Source organism: Peromyscus californicus, unplaced genomic scaffold, assembly GCF_007827085.1.
Source record: "Peromyscus californicus insignis strain IS unplaced genomic scaffold, ASM782708v3 Scaffold_12__1_contigs__length_115047231, whole genome shotgun sequence".
Taxonomy (NCBI): domain Eukaryota; kingdom Metazoa; phylum Chordata; class Mammalia; order Rodentia; family Cricetidae; genus Peromyscus; species Peromyscus californicus.
In genome coordinates this window covers 11408590-11432555 of record NW_026294413.1, presented here as the reverse complement: position 1 = coordinate 11432555, position 23966 = coordinate 11408590, and the positions used below count along the sequence as shown (strand labels likewise).

Sequence of the window (23966 nt, the reverse complement as noted above, 5' to 3'; positions counted from 1 at the left end):
CCTTTGAATAGCAGATCAATCAACTCACATACAGTTTGGGGAATATCTATCATTTGGTAGTTCCTGTAAGTTTAATGGATAAAGTAAGGTTGGCTATTTGAAAACATTAGACTGTTTCTCTGTAACCTTATGATGCAATGCTGATTGGTTCTCCTTTAAATTCCTCTGTCTGTATCTGAAAATCTTTATGATCTGTTAAAACAAGTTTTTCTAAAACTTTTATCTTGGCACTCATATTAACCAATTTTTTAATGATAAATTAGAAATGATCAAACAAATAATATCTATAATTGACATTACATAAGGCTCACCAACATTAATTACCCTCTCATTTATTGTTCCATTTTTAGACCATCAATCATATTATCAAACAGAGACCAAACTCCTTCCATTGTAAAAATATTTCCCATATTTAACGTGGGGAAAAACTCTCTTTCAACTAGTTCTTTCCTTTAAGAAACCCCAATTGACTCACCAAATCTGCTAACAATGATGATTCAGATGATGGTGTGGCAGCAGCCTCAGGAGGGGGCACAGATAAAGCCAAAGGAAGAAACTAAAGAGCCAGCTGTCTGCATGGGGGAGAATATGTGAAAACAGCTAATTCTGGCATGTTTGGAGCCTGAACCTGGGTCTGGGCTTGCACTTACACCTGAGCCTGAGCTTGAGCCTGGGCCTGGGACTGAGTCTGTGGAGTTAGCTCTCTGCAAAGGAAAATGGGTGAAAGTAGCTAACTCCTCTGGGTTTTAGAGCCCCAAACTTAGGAAGTTTGTTGCAGAGAGCCTGCAATAAAAACTTAGCCAATTGGGCACCAGGTGTTGCACAAATTCTAAAGTGGTCTTTTAATTAAAAACCTGGAGCCAGATATTAGGGTAAATGCCAAAAGATCAGAGAGACAAAGGAACAAGCCGCTAGAGAAACTTCTCACCACTACCAAACCCTCAGGCTAAATGGTAGGCAAGATATCTCCACAAATCCTCTGACTGAAAGCCTCTCTGTCCTCAGCTGAAAGGCCTTAGTTCCTGTCTCCTCACACCTAATATACCTTTCTCCACCCAGCCATATCACTTCCTTCCTAGTGCTGGTGTTAATGGCCTGTGTGCTTCCCAAATACTGGTAGCAAAAGCATGAGATCTCAAGTGCTGGGATTAAAAGCATGTGACTCCCAAGTACTGGGATTAGAGGTGTGTGTCACCACTGCCTGACTCTCTTTCTCTCCTAGAGTAAATTAATCTCTTTAGTGCAGGGTGGCTTTGAACTCACAGAGATCTATTTGGATCTCTGCCTCCTGAGTGCTAGGATTAAAGGTGTGTGTCACCACTGCCTGGCCTCTTTGTTTAATCTAGTGACTGGCTCTGTCCTCTGATCCTCAGGCAAGCTTTGATACACAATAAATCACCACAAGATATGAAACTTCAGACTCACAGAAATAGGATAGATGATAGAATATTTTCTTTAATTTTACTAAATACAAATAGTCTAGGTATTGTAACTATAATTCTTGCCTGATAACTGTTTTGTTATATGTAATTTTACTATGTTAAAATGAAAATCTTCCTTTTTGATTAGACAGAAAAGAGGAAGTGCTGCGGGATGGTCTTTCTCTACATTGTGAATACATGTTGCTACCATTGGTTAATAAAGAAGCTGCTATGGCCTATGGCAAGGCAAAATAGAGCCAGGCAGGGAATCCAAGCAGAGAGACAAGGAGAAGGCAGAGTTAGAGAAGTCACTGAGTGCTGCTGGAGGAGGATGTAATGAAACACAGGTAATGCCATGAAGCCACGTGGCAAAACCTAGGTTAATAGATATTTGCCAAATTAACTATTAAGAGCTAGTTAATGAAAAGCCTGAGCCATGGGCCTAACAGTTTGTAATTAATGTAAGCCTCTGTGTGTTTATTTTATAAGCTGCTGTAGACCAGGTAGGAAACAGAATAACTTCTGGCTACAATTGGCACCCAACTGTACAGTTTCTCTACTCCACACTTGTGGCCTCTCTTGAAAGAGCACAGGCACAGGTGGGAATCCTGTCTCCAACCTGTGTCTAACTTACAGTCCCTACATATACGTTTTCACTTGCCAGGCTTCTGCATTAGCCAGGGCCTCATTAGCCCACATTTGCCAGGGCCTCACTGTCCCAAGGCACTTTACTTTTACTGCCCAATGCTTTTAGCCCACTCAGATTCATGTTACTCTGCTGTGTCCCTTACACTCTTACAAAACACAAAAGCTGCCCACCCGGGGCCAAGATAGACCATGATAGAAACAGTACTTCATCTGGTAGTTCTCTGGCCTGCACAGAAGGCTGCAGTGCTAAATGTTCATCAGGTCCTTGGGCTGCATGACAGTAGGACACAGTTAACCCAAGACTGTGGTGACTAAGAGGGCCTAACGAATGTGGGATCCCTGTTATCTGTTAATCTCTGGCCTTCCCTCCCCCCAGGCAGGGCAGGGTTGTGACTCTCCGACTTGGCATAAGCCTAGTTTCTATGTACTATGCAAAAGGCCCACTTGACAGAGCCCTGACATCAGGCAAATTCAGGATGCTAGTATTCCTCTATGGTAGCCTTGGGTCGGTTGAGTGGTGGGAGTTGGGGAAGCCTTTGGTAAGGACATCTTCCATCACAAAGATTCCCTGGAACAGAGAATGTCTCTGCTATGGAAGTGGATCAGGCTTGCCCCGGTGAAGCTGCAGGAGATCCCTGGGCTCCTGGACTAGAAAGAGGTATCTGTTACCTCTGTAGGCAGTGGCTGGAAATGCATGACTAACCCTGAGTCGAAAATCGATCATATCTGTTGGAGAGGAAGATACAGGGAAAGGAGTGGCCCCCCCACATGGCTGGAGGACCAGGTACAAAGAGCAGGAAAGCCTGCAGGTAGGGACCTCTTCACAAAAAATCAAATTAGGCCTTGATTAGACGCTCCAAATAGCTAAGGGTTGACAGTCTAACATCAACACCTACTCTAAGTGTAAGTTTTAGTAGCCCCTACCCATCTGTCCTTTGGAAGCAGAGGTGCTTCCTCACAGACAAGGACTCTCCCATTGTCAATGAACCCCTTGTAGCCAAGCTCTTGGAGGCCCTCCAGTTTCCTGCAGAGGTACACTCTAGTGGGAATTCACTCCACCCAAGACCTTAAGTTGTCTGGCCTTCCTGCTCAGAGTACCAAGTCTTCTAACCTCATTATTTGGACAGGAAAGCAACAGCCAAATTTGAAGGCCCAAACAGGGTTGGGCTAAAATTTCAGTGGCCACTTCTGCCTTTTCATCTGTAAAGAGGTGGTAGGGGCAGGTGGACTCCAGGAGACCTGAGGTGAAGGCTGTTAGGATCAGATTCTGCAGTAAAGAGAAGTAGCAGCAGATGGCTAGGTGAGTCAGGGATCCCATGGGGATCTCTCTGGCTGCCTCATTCAGGGGCTTGACTGTGATGGCAAAGATAGGGATCTAGTGATAGAAGAATCCCATTGGTCCCCAAAATGAGAGAATCTGGTCCACTGTGGTCAGGAGCTATAAATCCTGCAGGGACTTGGACTTGATCAGATGAGGAGATCATAGACTCCAGGCTGAGTTGAAGACCAGAGAAGTGTGCTGGGATTGAGTCAAAGGTGGAAAGATCCCAGACCAAGGCTTGGCCAAAGAAATGGGGGCTATCCTGAAAATGCCAAGACAGAACAGTCCATGTGAGCTGTCTAGCAGACCATGTATCAGGGTTCTCCCAGTTGAATGCAAAGAGAAAATATTAGTCAGGGCGTAGAGGGACAGTAAAGAAAGATGTCTTTTAGTTCCAGGATGATAAAGTGGGAAGTTGTAAGAGGAATGTTGGAGAGCAGGGTGTAAAAGTTGGTGACCACTTTACAGGGCAAGATAACCACCTCATTAATGAGGCAGAGGTCTCAAACTAAGCAGTAAGCCCTGGAAGCCTTACACATGGATAGAATGGGATGTTGCAAGGCAAGTCGATAGAAATTAATAGCCCCTGAGACAGGAGGCAGGTAATAATGGGTTTGAGGCCTCAACAATGGGGTTCAGAAATAGGAAACTGGTGTCTGGAAGGGAAGGAGGAAGGATCAACTAGGACTGACTGGTAGAGAGTAGCAACCACCAGGGTAGAGATATACCATACTTGACTGGATCCAAGAGGGTAGGGACAGGGCAGTCTGGGGTAGGGACGTATGAGGTAATTAAGAAAAAAAGACAAAAGTCAAAAGAGAGTGTGGGGGCCAAGGAGAGGATGATCCCAAAGCACCTGAGGATATCATGGCCAAGTAAAGATATTGGACAAATGGGTATGACTAGAAAAGAGGGTGAGAAAACCATCCTGCAAGAATGAAGGGAAGTGGCAGGGTCTTAGAAGGAAAAGAGGGGATCCCATTCACCCCAGTGACAGAAATTAGTGAGGGAACTGTGGGATCTGAGTGAGAGATCATGACAGAAAAGGTAGCCCCAATGTCGACCAGGAAGGTAGTGGACTTACCTCCTACTTGGAACATTACCCTGTGCTATGGATATGTTCTGTATGCTGTGAATGTGTTCGTCTGACTGGTTGATAAATAAAATGCAGATTGGCCAGTAGCCAGACAGGAAGTATAGGTGGGCTAAGCAGAGAAGAGAATTCTGGGAAAAGGAAGGCTGAGTCAGAAGTCACCCAGCCAGACACAGAGGAAGCAAGATGTGAAGGCAGAACTGAGAAAAAGTACTAGTAAGCCACAAGCCATGTGGCAACTTATAGATTAATAGAAATGGGTTAATTTAAGGTATAAGAACTAGATAACAAGAAGCCTGAGCCATTAGGTCAAACAGTTTAAATAATGTAAGTGTCTGTGTGTTTATTTGGTTCTGAGCAGGACTGGAGAAAACTCCAGCTACAAATGGCTCCCAATGGCTCAAGTTTCCACTTAAAACCTGAGAAGCAAGTTTCTAAAATGGAGCTAAAAACAATTTCCTACTTGTCTCAAGTTATCAGCAGCCTGCGGGCTTGAGCTACTCTATGGCAGGTTTACAGCATGCAGGCTTGACCTATGCCATGTTAGACAGAGGTGTCTCCAAGCTGTGCACTATGCTGCATGGTGGATATAGTTTTGCCAGAAAAAAAAAAAAAAAAAAAAGGTTTCTGGGCTACACATTACTTTGATAAAGGCATAGACCCACTGCCTCCCAGAGTCCAGCAGTGAGCATGGTTCCTCCAAAGCTGGTATTAAACATGGTTCCGCCATGTTAGAAAGCTGGGCAGAGCCAGCAGCCATAGCTGCCTTTTCAGTCTTAGTAATGCTGCAGTTTAAAACAAGAGGTTCACAGTAAGACAGATTCAGATGGAATAGTTTACGACGTGTGTAAAAATGTACATAGGCTTGGAAGAGAGAGAAAAAGGAGCATATGCAGTTATATAAAGAAAGTTTTAAAAAATAAAGTCTTTAAAGAGACTGTAAAAGTAGTATAAAAATAAGCCACATAAAGATGGATATCATACAGAGAATCTGGATTGTGTTGTCTTTGGGATTTTTAACTTCAGAAAGACATTTAATTGTGAAGACTGCTCAGTTAAACCAATAAGTATATTTTAAAGTTACCTTGACTTCAAAATTTGGATGTAAGGATATGTTGCTTTGGAAAGGAGGCTCTGCTTTTGTTTCCACAGAAAGCCAGAGGCTATGGATTTGCTCCAGATTAAGATACATCAGGTTTGACCAGCCAAGAACTCCTGAAAGGTCGCCAATGACACCATGGTCCAGATGATCCAATATCCAGAACAGTTTCAAGGCAACTGGCTCAGACGATACACCCTCACAAACTACTCCATAATCCTAAAAATTTCTTTGTGTCCCCATAAGAATACAGTGCCCTTATCCAGCAGGGAGTAGCCTAGAAAACTATGCCCACATTCCCAAAAATTAGATTATGGATGTTTGTCTTTGTTTAGGTCATTGGTTACAAATTGTTATTGGTCATAGCCAATATCTTTCTAAAAGAAGAAAGGGGAATATGATGTAGAAATATATGATATAGATATGATAGGATGAAAATGTAGATTGTTGAAACTACTTTTAAAGAGCATCTTGTTTTAAATGTATTACATTCATATGGATTTTAGTTTATTGATACTAATTTAAAGTTAATTGTGTTATACTGAATGTATATTTCTACTCTTGTTTGAGGTATTATGTTTATGTAACTCATTTAGATTGTAATGGACAATTAAGAAAAACAGATTAATAATTAGTCTTCTATGATAGCCAAACTTGTAGCCATGTTAGTTAAGTTTTCTAGGTACACATAGATATATTTAAGATAGATAGGTAATCTTCAAACACTTCAAAGACCTACAGAATATGACATTTAAAATGTTTTAAAAATTTAGACTTTCTGGACAGTAATATGTGTCTGATCCTGGCAGCACTGATTTATTTGAGAGAGGAGCATGGACATTGAAGATACTCTATATGGAATTTATCTTCTTGTTGGCAAAAATAGCCATTTGGGCAAGAAACTGTTCTTGCCTGGACTGCTTGATCTAGTGGACATGTAGGACCCCTAGGAAAGTGACCACTGAACCTTGCTTGGTGAAATGGTCCTTCAGGTTCCTGCTTCACAGAGGAAATTGCCAGACATTCTACAGGACACAGAGAGAAGTGACTGAGAGACTATAAGCCTATGGGCTGAAGACAGATGCCCCAACTTTACAGAGGAACTTTGGATGAATGTCCAGCCTGCCAGCTGTCTGTCTACTCTTGCAAGACTCCCAAAAGTTGCTTGAGTCCTTCTAATGTTTCTCAGGTAATATTACATCCTTCTGACATCTTTGATATAGTTGAAGAATAGATAGTTATAATTTCCTTAGTTATGATAAAAGATAAGTTAGGTATAAAACCTTAGACTCACAAATATAGGATAGATAGGATATCTTCTTTAATTTTGCCAAAAACAAATAGACTAGATATTATAAATAGACTAGATATTATAAATAGACTAGATATTGTAACTGTAATTCTTGCTTGATAGTTGTTTTGTTATATGTAATTTTACTATGTTAAATTTAAAACTTTCATTTTTGAAAAAAAAGAAAAGGGGAAATGCTGTGGATATGTTCTGTATGCTGTGAATATGTTGCTCTGATTGGTTCATAAATAAAATGCTGATTTGCCAGTAGCCAAAAAGAAGTATAGGTGGGATAAGCAAAGAAGATAGTTCTGGGAAAAGGAAGGCTGAGTCAGGAGTCGCAAACCAGACACAATGGAAGCAATATGTGAAGGCAGAACTGAGAAAAATTACTGATAAGCCAAAAGCCACATGGCAATTTATAGATTAATAGAAATAGGTTAATTTAAGATATAAGAATGAGATAGCAAGAAGCCTGAGCCATTAGGCCAAAGAGTTTAAATAATGTAAGTGTCTGTGTGTTTATTTGGGTCTGAGTGGCTGCAGGTCTGAGCGGGACTGGAGAAAACTCCAACTACAGCCCTGGGACTGGTGAGGGTGATGAGAGTGATCAAGTCTGGGTGGCATCAGTACTCCACCAGGCTAAGGAGCCTGAAGGCTGGAAGAGTCTCAAATGCCCATGGTGGTGGGGCTGGACCTCCATGGCATAGCATAGAGGACAAACCCACCTACATGGAGGCATTCTGATTTCCAATAGCCAGACTGGTAGCAGTAGGGCCATGATTTTGTTTGCAGCCAAGTTTTGGATCAGCAGTGGGACAAATGGCCTTCCTGGCTGCCTTTGAAGCGAGACCCCTGGTGGAGTTGACTTTGGTTGGGCCCTTGTGGGATGGAGCCTTGTGGACTTCCCTTGTTCCCTCTGTGGGAGTGCCAATGGCCTCAGACAGTTGCCAAGGTATGAGATTGGAGCATAGCCTTTGCAGCTGAGCCTGCCAGGAAGACTCAGCTGCCTTCTCTCAGATGTTAAAACCTTAAAAGCCTTTTTGATCAATTCCTGCACAGGGGTTTGAGAACCATCTTCAGCCTTTTTTAAGTTTCTAGCTGATGATGACTGAGAAATGAAATGAATATCCAGGACTGTGGCTCCCACTGGGGAGGCTGGATCAAGGCAGGTAGAACAAGAAGGTAGGATCCCATCATGGTAAGTTGGAAGAACAGACAGAAACAGACAAGGAGATATGATCTGCTGTGGGTGGAGCAGGTATGTAGGATTCCAGCATGGCCAGACCAAACACCCAGAAAATCTAGTGAGTGAAAATGGCCCTGCCAAGGTGTGCCAGTAAGAGAACACAGCAAGAATGACAGAGTTAGTGCAAGAGGTCTATTGGGGAATGGGAGACTGAAAGAATGAAAGGCCATCTTGAAGTGGAGACATCAGAGAGGCAGGGAGACAGACAAAGATAACAGGAAAGAGACAAGAGGAAGAAGAGAGGTGAGGGATGCCAAAGGCTCAGGCAGCCCAGTCAGGACACAGGGCTCAGGGTCACTTCCTGGAGCTGCCACAACCCCAGCCAATAAAACCTGGGTGCTAAACACTGGCTGCAAACAGAGTGGTGGGAGTGCAGAACTCAAAAACCCTGGATAAGGGAGCTCCAACCATTTGTTTTGTGCATATGGTGTGAGACAGCCCTGTTTTAGATAAATTTTACAGCAGACACCCCAGGGGTGAGTGAGGATTGGGTTCAGACCCAGAGTTGCCCATTTCCAAGCCTGTGCCAGAGACAGAAGGTTAGGGTGATGCATCCCCTGCAATAGCCTGCATCAAGAGTTGGAGATGAGGGTAGCCTTTGGGAAGGACATCTCCTAACACAAAGTTTCCCCCAGAACAGAGAATGTATCTGCTTAGGAAATGGATTGGACTTGCCTGGCATGACTGTAGCTTACCAGGGGATTCCTGGACTTCTGGACCCATAGAGAGGTACCTGGGGATTTGCTCCAAAAGTCAATCACATCTGGTGGAGAGGAAGACAAAGGGAAAAGAGTGGCCCCCCATGTGGCCAGAAGACCTGGTCCACCAAACAAAAATGCTCAACTCCTCCCAGGTTTTTGGCACCAAGATAATAGGTTCCCTGTAATTGTTATGCCCAGATTGTGGGGATCCCCAAAAGACCATCATGGAAACCAAATCCTGTAGTTGGAAGGTTCCTTGGGTCCTGCCTGCCCTCCCCCTGCAGACCTGCAACTGCCTATGAAATAATCACTCAAAAGCTTAGTATTATTTATAACTACTTGACCATTAGCTTAGGCTTATTACTGACTAGCTCTTACACTTAAATTAATCCATAATTCTATCTATATTTAGCCATGTGGCTTGATACCTTTTCTCAGTCCTGCCTTGTTATCTTGCTTATTACTAACAAGCTCTTACACTTAAATTAACCCATAATTCTTATCTATGTTGAGGCATGTGGCTTGGTACAGCATTCTCATCTTGTTTCTTATGTGTCTGGCTGATGACTCCCCTGCCTCTGCTTTTCTTCTTCCTGTCTCTGTCACGGATTTCCCACCTGCTTCTAAGCTGCCTTGCCATAGGCCCAAACAGCTATATTTACAGCCAATAGGAGCAACACATATTCACAGCATACAGAATACCATCCCACAGCACTTCCCCTTTTCTGTCTAATCAAAAAGGTAAGTTTTAACATTAACATAGTAAAATTATATATAACAAACAGTTATCAAATAACAGTTACAGTTATAATATCTAGTCTATTCTTATTTGGCAAAATTAAAGAAAATATTCTATCTATCCTGTATTTGTGAGTCTAAGGTTTCATATTCAATTTATCTCCTATCATAACCAAGGAAAACTATAATTGTAACTATCTAGTCTTCAACTACATCAAAGACCCCAGAAGGATATATATTGCTTAACTAATTAGGAAGTGCATTGTAAGCAATTTCCAGAAATCTAGATTGACAGAGACAACTGGCTGCCTGTGCAGTCACCCAAAGTTTTTCCAAAACTTTGAGGCATCCATCTTCAGCAGAATGTCTGGCACTCTCCTCTTTGAAGGAGGAATATGAAGTAATATCTCCCCTTGTTTTGGCAAAATTCAGTGGTGATTTTTCCATGGATCCTGCATGTCCAGTCTATACAATATTTTGTCAAGCAGTCCAGGCAAGAACAGTTTCTTGCCTAAATGGCCAAGTTTTGCCATAAAAGAGAGTTAATTCCATATGGAGTTTCTTCAATGCCCATCACCTTCTCTGAAGTAGATTGGTGCTGCCAGAAGCAGATATGTCTCAATGTCCAGAAAGTCAAAGTTCTTGAAACATTTTTAATGCCACATTCTGTAAGTTTTTGAAGTGTTTGAATATTACCTAATTGAAATACTTCTATGTATACCTACAAAACTTAACTAACATGATTAAATTTGATTATCATAGATGACCATTAATCTGTATTTCTTAATTATACATTATACTTTCAAATGAGCTGCACAAACATTATACCTTAAACAAGAGCAGAAATATACATAAAGTAAAGTATAACAGAACTTCAAATTTATATGATAAACTAAAATCCATAGCAATGTAAAACACTTTAAATAAGTTCTTGCTCTTTAAAAGTAGATTCAATAATCTACCCTTTTATTCTAGCATATCTATACTATCCCTTTTTCTTTTTTAGAAAGAGATTATATTAAAATCAACCCACTTTAAATAAAAATAAACATTTATGAATAATATTTTTGAAATTTGGGTGTAGCTTTTCATACCACTTCCTGCTGGTTAGGGGCACTGGCAATCTTATGGGGTTTCTTAGAAAATCTGGAGTAGTCTGTGAGGCTGCATTGTCTGAGATAGTTGCCTTGAAGCTGTTCTCGATGTTGGAACATCTGGAGACCTCTCAGGGGGGTCTTCCTTGATCAAACCATGTTAGCTTGGAAGCAATTCACAGGTTCTCCTCTGTGGAAACAAAAGCAGAAGCACTTTTCCAAGGCAACATATCTTTAGCCACAAATTTTGAAGATACCTTTAAAATATAACTCTGCAACCTTTACAATCAAATGTCTTTCTGCAGCTAAAAATCCAAGACAATATTGTTCAGACTCTCTGTGTAATTTCCATCTTTACGTGGCTTATTTTTTTATATTACATTTACTGTCTCTTTAGAGACTTTTTTAAAACTATTTTTCTTCATATAACTGTGTATATTTCTTTTTCTCTATTTTCCAAGCCTATGTACATTTTTACACACTGTAAACAGTTTAGAGTTTTATTCCATCTGAATCTGTCTTATTATGAATCTGTAATCCTTCTCTGACCAGGAGAGATTTTAAACTGTTAAGCTGCTTGGCTAGGATGAAACTCTGCCCCCCTCAGCTTCCCAACATGGTGGTGGTATGTCTACTGCCAACTCCAGGAAGCAGTGTGTCTATGTTTCCAAGAAGCAGCATGTAGCCCAGAAACCTTTTTTTTTTAAATCTGTACTAGCAAAAGCTAAATCCACCACACAACATGCTGTGTGGCTTGGAGACACCTCTGTATACTGCAGCAAGTATTGGTCATGCTGTAGGTCAGGTGCAGACACTGTGAGGTCAGTCCTATAAGTCGTGAACCTGCCATGGCCAAGGGACATGTCACTGTACTGTGGCCTGCTGTGAGTGACATGAACTAGGAAGGTGTTCTTAGCTGCATTTATAATCTCTTCTTAAGATCTCTCAAGTTTTAGGTGGAAACTCTTGCCACCACATCTGGGTACAATTTGTGTAATTTCAAGGTTTCTTGTGTCCTGCCTGGCCTCCTGTGGGCCTGCAGTTGCTTATAAAATAATCACTCAGAGGCTTGATATTATTTATAACTGCTTGGCCATTAGCTTGGGCTTATTACACTTAAATTAACCTATAATTTTTAATCTCTATTTAGCCATGTGGCTTGGTACCTTTACTGAGTTCTGCCTTGTCATCTTACTTACTCTGTGTCTACGGACTCTCCTGCCTCTCCTTTCTTCTTCCTGTCTCTGTCTTGGATTTTCTGCCTTTCTCTAAGCTGCCTTGCCATAGGCCAAAACAGCTTTATTTATAGCCAATGGGAACAACACATATTCACAGCATAGAGAAAGCCATCCCACAGCAGAATCCCGTATGTAAAGGCAAAGAGCTTTTATTTTTCAAGCTCAGAACTTGGACTCTCTATCTCATACAGCAGTGGAAACAGAGAGCCCTAAGCCTAGACACAGTGGGATTTTTAATCATAGCAGAGGTTGGGGTGAGGAGATTTTCAGGGTTCAGTACCCTGATTGGCTGACATTTGTCTAGGGGTATAGGGAATGTTTGGAATGTCTGGTATTTCCTCTTAGATGCACACCCCACTGGGTGGGGTCACCTTATGGCTTTTCCTGTGTGGAAACCTGTTGAGACAAGTTCAATCTAGGTACAGAAGTTAAAATTTATGTACTTATTTGGAATTTTTAGGCCCATATTCTTAGTAATTGGAAAGAGCAGGAGTCACTAGACCAGGAGAGAAAAAAATACCATCCTTAGGAATAGACAAGTGGGGAAAACTTTAGCTGTATCTGGAGTACTTCCAGCCTCTGTGAAGTGGATCCAGATTTTGTGACTCTTTTAATCCACTGAGGCCTGTACAAACTATCTTACAAAATGACATAAAAGTTTTAGATACATTAGTATTACCAATATATGTAGTAGGACAGGACCATACAGTTGAAGAAATTGGCTCAAACAGTTGCCAAGGCATGCACATAATGTACTTCCTTATAAGTCAATCTTGAGTCTATGTAAAGGCCTAGCATCAGTAGCTATCAGAGTTCCTGATTATGCAGAGTCTTCCTGAGAGCCCAGCAACAAGCACCGTCAGAGTTCCTGCTTGTGCTCAGCCAATGAGGGACAACCACACACTGCCACCAGATTGCAACACAGACTGAGTGCTGGGAGGAGGATATATAAGGCTTTCCCTGTTATTGAATAAATGAGTTTGTTGTCTGCTTTCAACTGACTCTTGGTGTCTGTGCCATTGATGCTGTACCTTCCCACCCTGCTCCCCAAAGGAGCCATTAGAATTCAGCAACAAATCTGTACTGAAATCCACATCATAGACAAAGCAGGTGATGGGTATGTGTAAAACAGCAGAAATTGACTCAAACATAGAAGGGGAGAGTATTCTGAAACATTTCTCATAATCTAAATTATTTATTTATCTCTTTACAACTTGCATTTATATCTTAATTATTTTCTGAGATCCTCAAAGTTTATAGGGACAGTTTCATTTAAAAAAAAAAAAAACAAGCCAGAATTAACATAGTTCACTTCCTCATCTGATCTTTCTACAATCTTCCATGTACCCTCAGTCTGTTCCTTTGATTCCTCAGACATTTACTTTAGACAAATTTCTTTCTTTCTTTTATTATTATTTTAGTCTCCTGCTTTGTCTCTTATTTTTTTAAACACAGAAACTCTTATCAAGGTCTTTGTTATGATTTCCCTCAGTAGACTAGAATATATTGTAAAGCTACAATATTTTAAATGAGAACAGAAATACATGCATATATCATAATAAGAATAACTCTAAATTTGTATCAACATTGTACTGGTATGAAGAATCTATTGGAAGGCAGCCCTGGCTATAGCTTTATAACATAGCTGCCATAGCTTAGCAACAATAGGCAGTGACATTCCATTCTGCCCTTGGAGCCAAACTTCAGTCAGGTTTTGCAGGAGAGCACAGGCAGGTCTTGGGAGCCCCACTCATTGGCATGGAAGAGAACAGTACACAGCATGGGAACAAAAGATTGTTGTTAACTCCAGAGTCTCACATGCACAAGAATGTCAGACTGGACGTGACTCCATGTCTCAGTTAGGCCTCTCCAGAGCTGTGACCCCATAGGGGCATTTCTCCTTCAGCCCTGAGTCCCACAGTTCACCTGGGTCAGGAGTGCTCTGAGCTACACTAGGCCCCTCTGCCAGCTCCCTCCTGGTTGGAGCCACCTTGCACCTCTCAATATGGAGGCTGACCTCAAACCTGCCACGTCTGGGCTCCCAATACCCACCCCAGTGACTGCTGAGTCCCCATGGCTGCAGCCCACACCACACTGCACCACAACAAGCTCCTCCACCTGCTCCCTGTGCGCCCAGCCAGAGTGCAAGGAGACAATGTGGCAGGAGCACTCTTAGTCTGTCCCAACCCAACTAAAGGGACTCTTCATCCCTTTTGCTGGCCATTTGGCCCCAATGGCTGTCCATGCACAGCTTCCACCAGGAGTCACAATGTACGTACAGAAGCCCAGGCATAGAACATGCATACGTGTGGCCACATTACTCACACATTCATATAGGCAGGACAATCCAACAGGAAGACAGTTTTCCCAGGGAAACAGTGTCAACTGACCACAAACAGATGCGGCGCTCTCTGCCTCATAACAGATCTGAGGCCCTCTGTCCTCAAACAGATATGGAGGGTCTCTTCCCCACTACAGATAAACAGATGTGGGGTTCTCTGTCCCCATTTACTGGAGTCTGAAACATCTTCCAGGCACTTGTGATCATGGTGCTCTGGTGCATCTGCCCTTAACCACTTCTGATCACAATCACCAACTTAGGTTAGCCACAGAAATGAAACTGAACACACAGAGGACAGACAGGCAGATACTGGCCAGCTTCAGACTCTATGGATGGTGGTCCCAATGGGCTTGGAGGATCTGGAATGAACCCCCAAATACTATGCCCAGATTACAGGGACCCCCAAAAGACCACCATGGAGACAAAATCTTGTATGTAAAGGTAAAGAACTATTGTTTTCTCCCAGGGTCTTTGGAAGAGTCTATCAATCAGCTGAGGATTTAATCTGAGGAATATTAAATGAATCTAAGCACACTGAGTTCTTTAGTCCATTCACTTTATTCTTCTAAATCAATTCTATCTACACAGTTTCTTTTCTGTTCTCATACTTAGCTCCTCTCAGTCCCTTCTACTGTTCTCTCTTCATTTTACCTAGTTCTTTCCATCTCCATCCTCATCTTTGTTTTTCCAAATCAATTCCCCTAGTGTTGTGGGGGAACTGGTATACATACATAAGCAGTAATTCTTTGGCAATACAATGCGAGGTTTGAAGTTTTCAGGGTCGCAGAGAGAGGTGATAAGGATCCACACATAAAGAAATAATTGTCAGCTTCCAATTACAACCCCAAAGAGGGAGTAACTAAAGGGGAGTTCTCTGGTAGGGTCAACTAAAGGCTAAGAACGATTATGGGATTCTCAAGAGGAATTTATGCCCTCAGCCTTAGAAGTGGCTAGGTAAAATGTTAGGGGTCTACAAATGTCAATAAGTCACTAGTAAAATAAAATTGTCTTTTATTCTTAGATGCTATGCTGTGCGATGTCTTTCTGTATGCTGTGAACAAGTGTTGCTCTGATTGGTTGATAAATAAAACACTGATTGGCAGTAGCCAGGCAGGAAGTATAGGTGTAGTAAGCATACGTATTTGATTGCAGTGTAAGTGTTATCTAACACTTTGAATGGAATACTTAAAAATACATTTTTTTATCTCATCTAAATTAAAAAAGAAAAAATCCTAGATTGACCTGCCAGCAAACTTTGCAACAAGTGACTTCCCTGGCGTTCACGTCCTCTACTCCACAGGTCTTTGGTCTAAAAGATCTTTGGATTATCAAGCAGAGACCTGTAACTCTTATCCTTGCATACTGAGGGTTTTATAAAAGGATCTCAGACTTTCCTCTAACCCTGTGTGATGGGACCTTGTCTTTAGAACCAGTACTGAGGAGGTAGAGGCTGACATTTGTAAATTCCAGGCCAACCTGGTCTGCTGCCTGCCTTCATCATGGCTTCTGGCCCTGTCCAGTGGATCTGATGCTTCAGATCTGGGGGACAAAAGCTGAGCTGGCTGGACAGATCCTTTGCACACCCCATCCCATACCTGTCTCATTGAGGCTTTCTTTCAGTTCTCCCAAATGTAGCCCAGGTCCTTATCCTAGGCCTTTCCCATTTTGTTCTGATAAATAAAAGTTAAATAGAACCTGTTCTTAGAAGGCATTCAAGTTTATCATCAAAATGCTCTCTTTAAATTGTGACATATGAGTTGAGAATTTTTAGCTGTGTAATTTTTCATGTCTGTAATCCCAGCACTCAGGAGGCTGAGGACGGAGAATTGCCTCAAGTTCAAGGCCAGTCTGGATTCTGTCTGAGAAAGAGTGTTGGTGGTGTATTCAAGGGAGGAATAAGCAGCTCTGTACCTAATCTTAGTAACTTTTGAGTAGTCTTGTCCTTACTATGTATTTATTTTTGAGAAGGAGTCTCATCTTGTATTCTTGACTGCCCTGGAACATGCTCTGTGGCTCAGGATGGCCTGGAATTCAATTGAGATCGTCTTACCTCTGGTTCCCCAGTGCTGGAACTAAAGGTATTAAAGGTATATACCATAACTTGATGAAGATCTTTCTTTTTTTTTTTCAGTTTTTTGAGACAGGGTTTCTCTGTGTAGCCTTGGCCATCCTGGAACTCACAGAGGTCCGCCTGCCTCTCCTTCCCAAGTGCTGGGATCAAAGACATGAGCCATCTCCATTGGGCTCATGTCCTCATTTTTAATTACTTGATCTGACACAAGATAATGTAGGGGGGTGGTCAGGAGCAGGGAGAAAGGAAACTAACACATTTCCAGACTGTTTTTCTATGGATTGTTCCTTGGCCATCTGAATTTTGGCCTTCTTTGTTGTTAGATTGCTTAGTGACTATCTTCCTGTTTGTTGTAGTCAGAAGATTTTTCCAGTCCTGTCTGGTCCCGCAGCTGCTGGGACCCAAGTAAACACACAGAGGCTTATATTATTTACAAACTGTATAGTCTATGGCAGGCCTCTTGCTAGCTAGCTCTTATATCTTAAATTATCCCATTTCTATTAATCTATGCTTTGCCACGTGTTCCATGGCTTACTGATCTGCTGGTAAGCCATGGTTCCTTGGGGGGCAGGCTAGAATCTTTTCTCTGCCTGTGCCTCCCCTTTTCCAATGCCTATCCTGGATTTCCAGCCTGCCTATAAGCTGCCTTGCCACAGGCCAAACAAGTCCATTTATTAATCAGTGGGGACAACGCTTATTCACAGCATACAGAAAGACATTCCCCAACAGTTTGCTTGGTTTTTCAAGACAGGTTTTCTGTGCAGCCTCAGCTGTCCTGAAACTCAGCCTGAGAAACTCATCTGCTGGGCCAGGAGTCAGCAAAGTGTCTTGCAAACTAGCCTAGTGGTGGTGGTGATGAACATCTTTAATCCCAGCACTCTGGAGGCAGAGGCAGGGGGATCTTTGAGTTGGAAGCCAGCCTGGTTTACAGAGTAAGTTCCAGGACTGCCCAGCCAGGGCTACCCAGAGAAATCCTGTCTTGAAAAACCAATAAGATAAAATAAAATAAAATAAAATAAAATAAATGCCTTGCAAACATGAGGACCTGAGGTTGGTCCCAGAACCCATATGAAAAAAAAAAAAAAGACAATATAGCACGCTTGTATTCTCACCACTGGACAGAAAGAGACAGGATGATCCCAAGGGTATGCCTGCTAGCCAATGTAGCTAGTGAATGACTCCGTCTCATAAGAAATGTATATAGTGCCTGAGAAACACCACCTGAAGGTGTCCTCTGTCCTACCTATACTCTTTCTCTCTCTCATACACACACATACACACACACACACACACACACACACACACACACTTGGGGGGGGGGAGTGTCCAACTTCTGATTCACCAGCCTGATACGCTAGCTCTTGGATTCCCTGTCAAGGCTCAGGCTGCTGGACCTGGCAGATCAAGGATGTTCCTGCTACCTGGAGCCCACCTGACTGGACCCTCCAAGCTTCCCTTCTGTTGAATAGACATACCCTGCCCTCCACTGCTTTGGATCTTTGCTCACAAGGTCTTCTCTGATCCCTCTATAAGAAAGTTCTGTGTCATTTGCTATCCTCTTTGTTTCCCACAGCTCACTGGTCTCCACATTTGTTTGCTTACTTGATTAGGGCCTGACCACTCAGAAAGGCGAACTCCTGGAGACAGAGAGCTTCTTGGTTTACCAAACAAAAGGCACTCTTGGAAACTTCAGAACAGCGAGGCAATACATATGTGATGAATGGACTGGAGGGGCTGAGGGAAAGCCTACTAGGTTCCCTTACATAGGCCCTGCTTCTCCCTTTCCTGCTGTCTGTCATATCCTGCACACCCGAAGTGGGCTTCTGGGGAACAGGGAGACGGCACTTACTTGGCGGAAGCTGTACTCAGCCACCTGAATGAAGATCTTTTAGCAAGGCAGGGTCTCCAGTCTCACTGTAACCCATGAGGAAGGCAATCATGGCTTCACAGTGTGGCCACCACAGCTTGGCGCTCCATTCCACCTGAGCACAGAGCAGAGATAGGCAGGTGAGGTCCCTGTTGGCCTTAGGACACTTACTCATATCCGGCTGTGGCTCAGTCTGTCTGGCTCAGGACTTAGTTCTCAATCATGAGACATGGGGGAGAGAGTTTGAATAGTCCTTAAGAGTGAGGCTAGCTTTCTGACCTGAATGTATGTCAAGCAGCTCCTTAAAAGAACAAGTACTGGGGCAGACTCCCTTTGTCCCTTAAGTTGGAATGCTGTCTGTCTTGTCATCTTTAAGCCACTTGGACACTGCTGCTACCCATGGCTGATAGAGTGCCCTCAACAGATCTCCAGCAGGATCAGGACACAACTGATCAGAAGACCAATTTCACTCCTGTCTGCCACCAAGTGGGAAAGTGAGAATCACCCAAGAACCCTTCAAGCCACTGGCACCAGACGAAGGGGACGTGTGTCTTGGCGTCAGCATTTGCATACTCTCTCTTCTCCAATGGCTTTCACGGGATATATGACGGGAAAACTGGACTCTGGGTTCAAATGTTTTTGTTGTTATTGTATTTTGAGACAGAATCTCTCTACCTTGTCCTGGCTGTCCTGAACCTCACTATGTAGACCAGGCTGGCCCTGAGCTCACAGAGATTCTTCTGATCTGGCCCCCAAGTGCTGGGGAAGGCATGTGAAACCACACCAGGCTCTGAGTTCCATCATCACATGCCAGGCTTCCAGCAAGTTGCTCTGGGAATTCTTACCCTGTGGGGGACCCAATTATCAACATCCCGGAAGCTGTCGAACCCTCCGTGCTCAGCATTCCATCCAGAGTAGAAAGGCAACAAGAGAAACTTGTCAATGACTTGACCTCGAAGTTGGGTGTCACCTTTCCTGCAGGCATACTGGAGTAGGTACCGGCCAGCTTCTATTGCCTGGCCTAGTGAGGGTTGAAAGAAAGTAATTGCAGGGATCAGAATCCCCCTCCCAAGCATCTGAGGGTTTTAGTTCCTGGAACCTCCCTTCCTCCTCAAGGGTGGAAGATGCTTGAACTCTGTCATAGGACACCCTGCCTTTCTGCCTGGACCCCCTTCCCCGCAAAATAAAATATTCCCCCAAACACAGATAATTAAGTTCCTGCAACCAATGCCCAGTCCTGGGCAGACTTTCCCCTCCCTCTGCCTGATCCTTGGTGGAGGGAGGAGGGCATCTCCCTCCCTTATGAGACCCCAAACTGAAAGCTGAGTTCCTTTTCCTGATGAGCACCTGGGTTCTGTTCTCCTCCACAGGCACCAGGAAGTTCTTGGCCATCCTTTAATATATTCTCTAGCACAGCTTTCCCATCCCTCTGCCAGGAAAGAGACAAAAGACAGATGTTTCTGGTTCCCTCTCATCCAATCACAAAGATCTAATTTCAAAAATCCCTACTGCCAGGCATGGTGGCCCACACCTTTAATTCCAGCACTGGAGAGGCAGAGACAGTTGGATCTCTGTGAGTTCAAGGTCAGCCTGGTATACATAATGAGTTCCAGGACAGCCAAGACTGTTACACAGAGTCCTTTCTTGAAAATCCAAAAGAAAAATAAATTCCTTCCTCATGTTTTTATACTCAGTAGGCCCAAAGGGAGCTTTTTTGGTTGTTGTATGTTTTGAAACAGTCTTGAGTAGCCCAGGCTAGTCTCAGACTCATTATACATGAAAGGCTGACCTTGAACTCTAGATTTTCCTGCTTCTACCTCTGGAGTTCTGGAATTACAGAAGAACATTTTTTTGGAATGACTGATTGTACCCCATGGGCCTGCCTATAGGTTCTGATCCTTGCTTTAGGTCTGGATCTCTCAAGCAGAGAGGGTAAAGCACTAAATGAGGAGGTAAGGTAGAGTTGGATGCCCACAGAGGCTGGGGAGGAACATAGATCAAGGTCTCAGGATGTGCCTGGGGCTCTGGTCTCTTTCTGCCTTAGGACCCACCCATCTCTGTCCCAGCATGCTAGACTCCACCTTTCTGAGGGCCTTGGCCTGTATTTCAAATGAATGTCCTTCCTTAGATCCACCTGTCTAAAAAGCTGAAGAACATATTTCAGGTAAAGGGGCCCTTGTAGAGTGGGTGTCCCCTCTCTGTGCCTACCTGAAGGTGCTTTAGAATCCTTTGGACACGCCAGTCCTCTAGTTCTGCATACTTCTTGGACATTTCCTCGTCTTCCTCCTGAAGCTGATCCACCAGGTGGAGCAACATCGTGGGCACTGCCTTATAGGTCCTTGAGAACCTAGTCTGGCCTAGCTCAGTTGAGTCCACCCGCACCCAGTAGACGATCTGGTCCAGCATCTCCACAGCTTCATTCTGTGAGGAGACCAGGCAGAGTCTGCATGCCTTGTCCCATTTCTCTCTCCCAGGAAGGACTCAGTACTCAGCTTGCTCTTCAAGGACACCTGCTCTTTCTGCAGCTTTCCAGGGCCAGTCCTCCAGCCAAGCACCAGAGGCCTAGTAGATCCACCCAACATTGCTTGTGAGGTGGGGTGGGGAGCTCTGGGATTTAATTCACTTTCAGGCAGAAGGACCCTGGGAGGAAAGAGAGGACCTCTTCTACCTGGAAACAGGGCACTGATAGGTGGTACAGGAATTGGGAGAGAGCTGAGGAGTGAAGGTGGTCACAAAATGGTAGGACAGGAGGAAATGGGACTTGTGACAGGCTCCCAGGCCTGTTTTCAGAGTGCACTCATGCTCAACAGCCTGTGGCCATCCCTCCCACACACTTGATAACATGTTTCCTTTTGTCACTCACCAAAGCTCATTCATGGTCAAGGTGTAGTAACTCTCGCTGAAAGTGGTCTGCTGCACCTTCACTGGAGTGCCATCCTTAGTCACCGAAAAGGCACACTTCTTGGCACGCGGTTCCACCCTAGCAAAATGAATCAAAAACTCACCACCTAAGTATGCATGCTAAGTGTGGGCTCGGAATATACTGCCTCTTGGAACATATTCAGTCCCTTTCCTTTTCCAGGCCGCTTTGCATTCCCTGAATAGATGACCCACTGAAGCTCCCGAGGAGGTGGGGGGATAGGAAAGGATACCTGATTTTGCTGCATCCAGAAGCTCAGCACGGCGAAAGTGCTCAGCCGTGCGGTACAAGCAACAATACATCCATACCTGTGAGGGAACACAGTTTAAACAGGAGCAGCTGGGATAAGGGGGATCCTAAGTATCCCTGGCCATATCCAATCGTGTGACAGTCTTAAATGTGAAAGCTGACCTGCTTCCCCAGTGGCAGGAGATATTTGATTTCATCATAGTTTCCCATGGCGGGAAAGGCATGAGAAGAAGCCCCTGTGAGACATGTAGTGTTAGAAAAAGAGGGAAGGAAACTTTCACCTTTTCCACAGCTTCATTACTCTCCTGAAGCCAGTAGATCTGTGAGGCCTCAGAGCGAAGTAGGGGTTTGGGAGGGGCAAAAGGCACATGGCATCATTGAGGGGTAGCTAACCGTATTCCTGGTCATGGGAATAATCCGTCCAGAAAGAGATCACAGTGTCCAAGCTCCTTTGCCATGCGGTCCTTCCAGGCCTGCAGTGTCTGTCGTTCATTCTCCATGTCCTGTGCAGTGATTCAAGTCAGATTGTGGGAGCACAGCTCGTCACAGGGACTTCCTGAACCAGCTCAAGTTGTCCCCAGAACTGCTTGATCACACTGCACCCCCATAGGGCCTTGAGTCAAGGATCCCTCTCACCCCTGTGATGGGCTTCTAACCCCACCATTAGCTGGTACCCTCTAGAACAGCACTTTCCTGCCAACACTACCAATGACCGGTAACACCGGGTCCATTAAACATTCCCCTCCAGGTAACCGCTGTTGGTTCCTAGTCTGTGATGTCACTTAGCTTACAGAGGAGCAGCACCAAATTGTTTGCACCAGACAAGTACATAGGGATTGCATCGACAGGTTTGAAAACTCCAAAGGTCATTTCATTCCTCTTCTTGGGAGCTGTTGTGCTATGTGACACTGTTTCTCCGAGCTTGTGTCCACAGTCGGTGAAATCTAGACCCAGTTAGAATGGGAATGGGAGTCAAGATATCAGGAGGCAACAGGAAACTGAGGGGGGGGGAGGGTTAGATGCTACCTCCTTTCCTGTGCAAAAGTTACCCACCACACCCTAAAGAAATGAAGCCGTCAGCTAAGAACTTACAAAGCTCATTTTGCCAGAATCCAGAGGTCTAATAGTTTAAGGCTGTAAAGTCAGCCTAACTGAATTTCTCTAACCCACATTCAGTCTTCCAGCCTGACCACGGGCCAACAACACTAACCGGTAAGCAACTTCAGTGCCAACGGGAGGTGAAGGAGCTAAGGCTTCATGGATTCTAGTGGTGTCAAGGGTGAATTGTCAGGCCACCAGCAAAGTCTAGGTGGCCCATCACACTCCAGCTAGAAAGGCACCTTCTTGGTCTGCCTTTCCCTCAGGTTACCAGAGTCATTGCTGCCTGAGTGAGCAGCAAGCCCCCCAAGTTGAATAGAGAGGCAGGAGGGAAGGAGGGCATGTGCGGGCAGTTGAGGCCAAAGAGGCTCCCAGCAGCAGGGCCTGGACTCCCTCCTCCACCTGTTTCGGGTGGTATCTGAGGGTCAGCAGTGGACATTCAAGGATCTCTGCAGTAAACCAGGCCTGAAGCACCCTCTCACCTTTTACTTGTGCTTCATACTCAGCCAGCAGGACCTGCTCCCTCTGAAGTTTCCCACGTGCCACCATGGCTGAGGGCTGAGTCCCATCATTCCCACACTGCAGTGGTAAGGTCAGATCACAGGAGTGGCAGGGTGACCTGGACCCAGTGCTGCCCACTGCCTGGGTGGACCTCATAAGGACAAAGCATCCCTTCCCAGACACATGACGCTTGAGGAAGGCTGTCTCCCTCCTTCCTCTGCTCCTTTACCTAGATAACCTTGAGTCTAAAGACTCAGCATCAAGCAGCCAATGTAAGAGAGCCCCAACATGCTTGAGACCACCTACTGCTGCTCCTTACTCACCAACTGCAGAAAGCTATCTGTGGTCCCCAATGTCAGACCGTACCCCTGTGGCCACTTGCCGCAGATCAGCCTCAGCAGTTTCAAGGGTCTTGAAGGGGAGAGATGTCCGGCAGGCTCAAGAAAAGACCGGGACACAGGAGTTGGTGCAAGCTGATGGTCTTTTCAGATCTGGAGATGTGCGTTTTCTCTGCCTTCTTCCAATCTGACTCAACCCCAGTCTTTTACTGTAATAATACAAGGAAATAGGGGATGAGAAAATACAACAGTTGACTGAGTTCTTCAAAATAGTTTCAATGATATTGAGATTGTGGCAGGAGTTAGAGCTGTTATGTAGGTCATGGGAAAAAACCAGAAGGTTGGTGTAGATGGAGTGACATTTAGATAGGATAGAAGACAAGAGTTGTCCAGAACTAGTTAGAAGACAATTTGATGAATTACAGAGAGATGAAGAAGTTAGGCTGAGAGGAAGCTGACAGTCTGGTACTTTAGGCCATTGCTTGTACTTCTTGTACTTCTAAGAAACTGCAGTAGATGGCCTCTGGGGTGATAACCTCAGATGTTCTGATAATTATTAACCTGCAAAACCATAAGCTGGTATGCTTTGGCTTTCTGCCTGGAAACTTACATGTGTAATCAAGGGGCAGGGGTACACTTGGCTGATTTACAAAGGAACTTTTGAAACTATTTTGAAGAACTCAGTCAA

The 23966-nt window shown here is 44.1% G+C and overlaps 1 pseudogene; it reads right to left on the bottom strand.

The window, feature by feature from the left end:
* Positions 1 to 2658: 2658 nt before the first annotated feature.
* Positions 2659 to 23848, bottom strand: LOC128107809 (N-acylglucosamine 2-epimerase-like; annotated as a pseudogene).
* Positions 23849 to 23966: the final 118 nt, after the last annotated feature.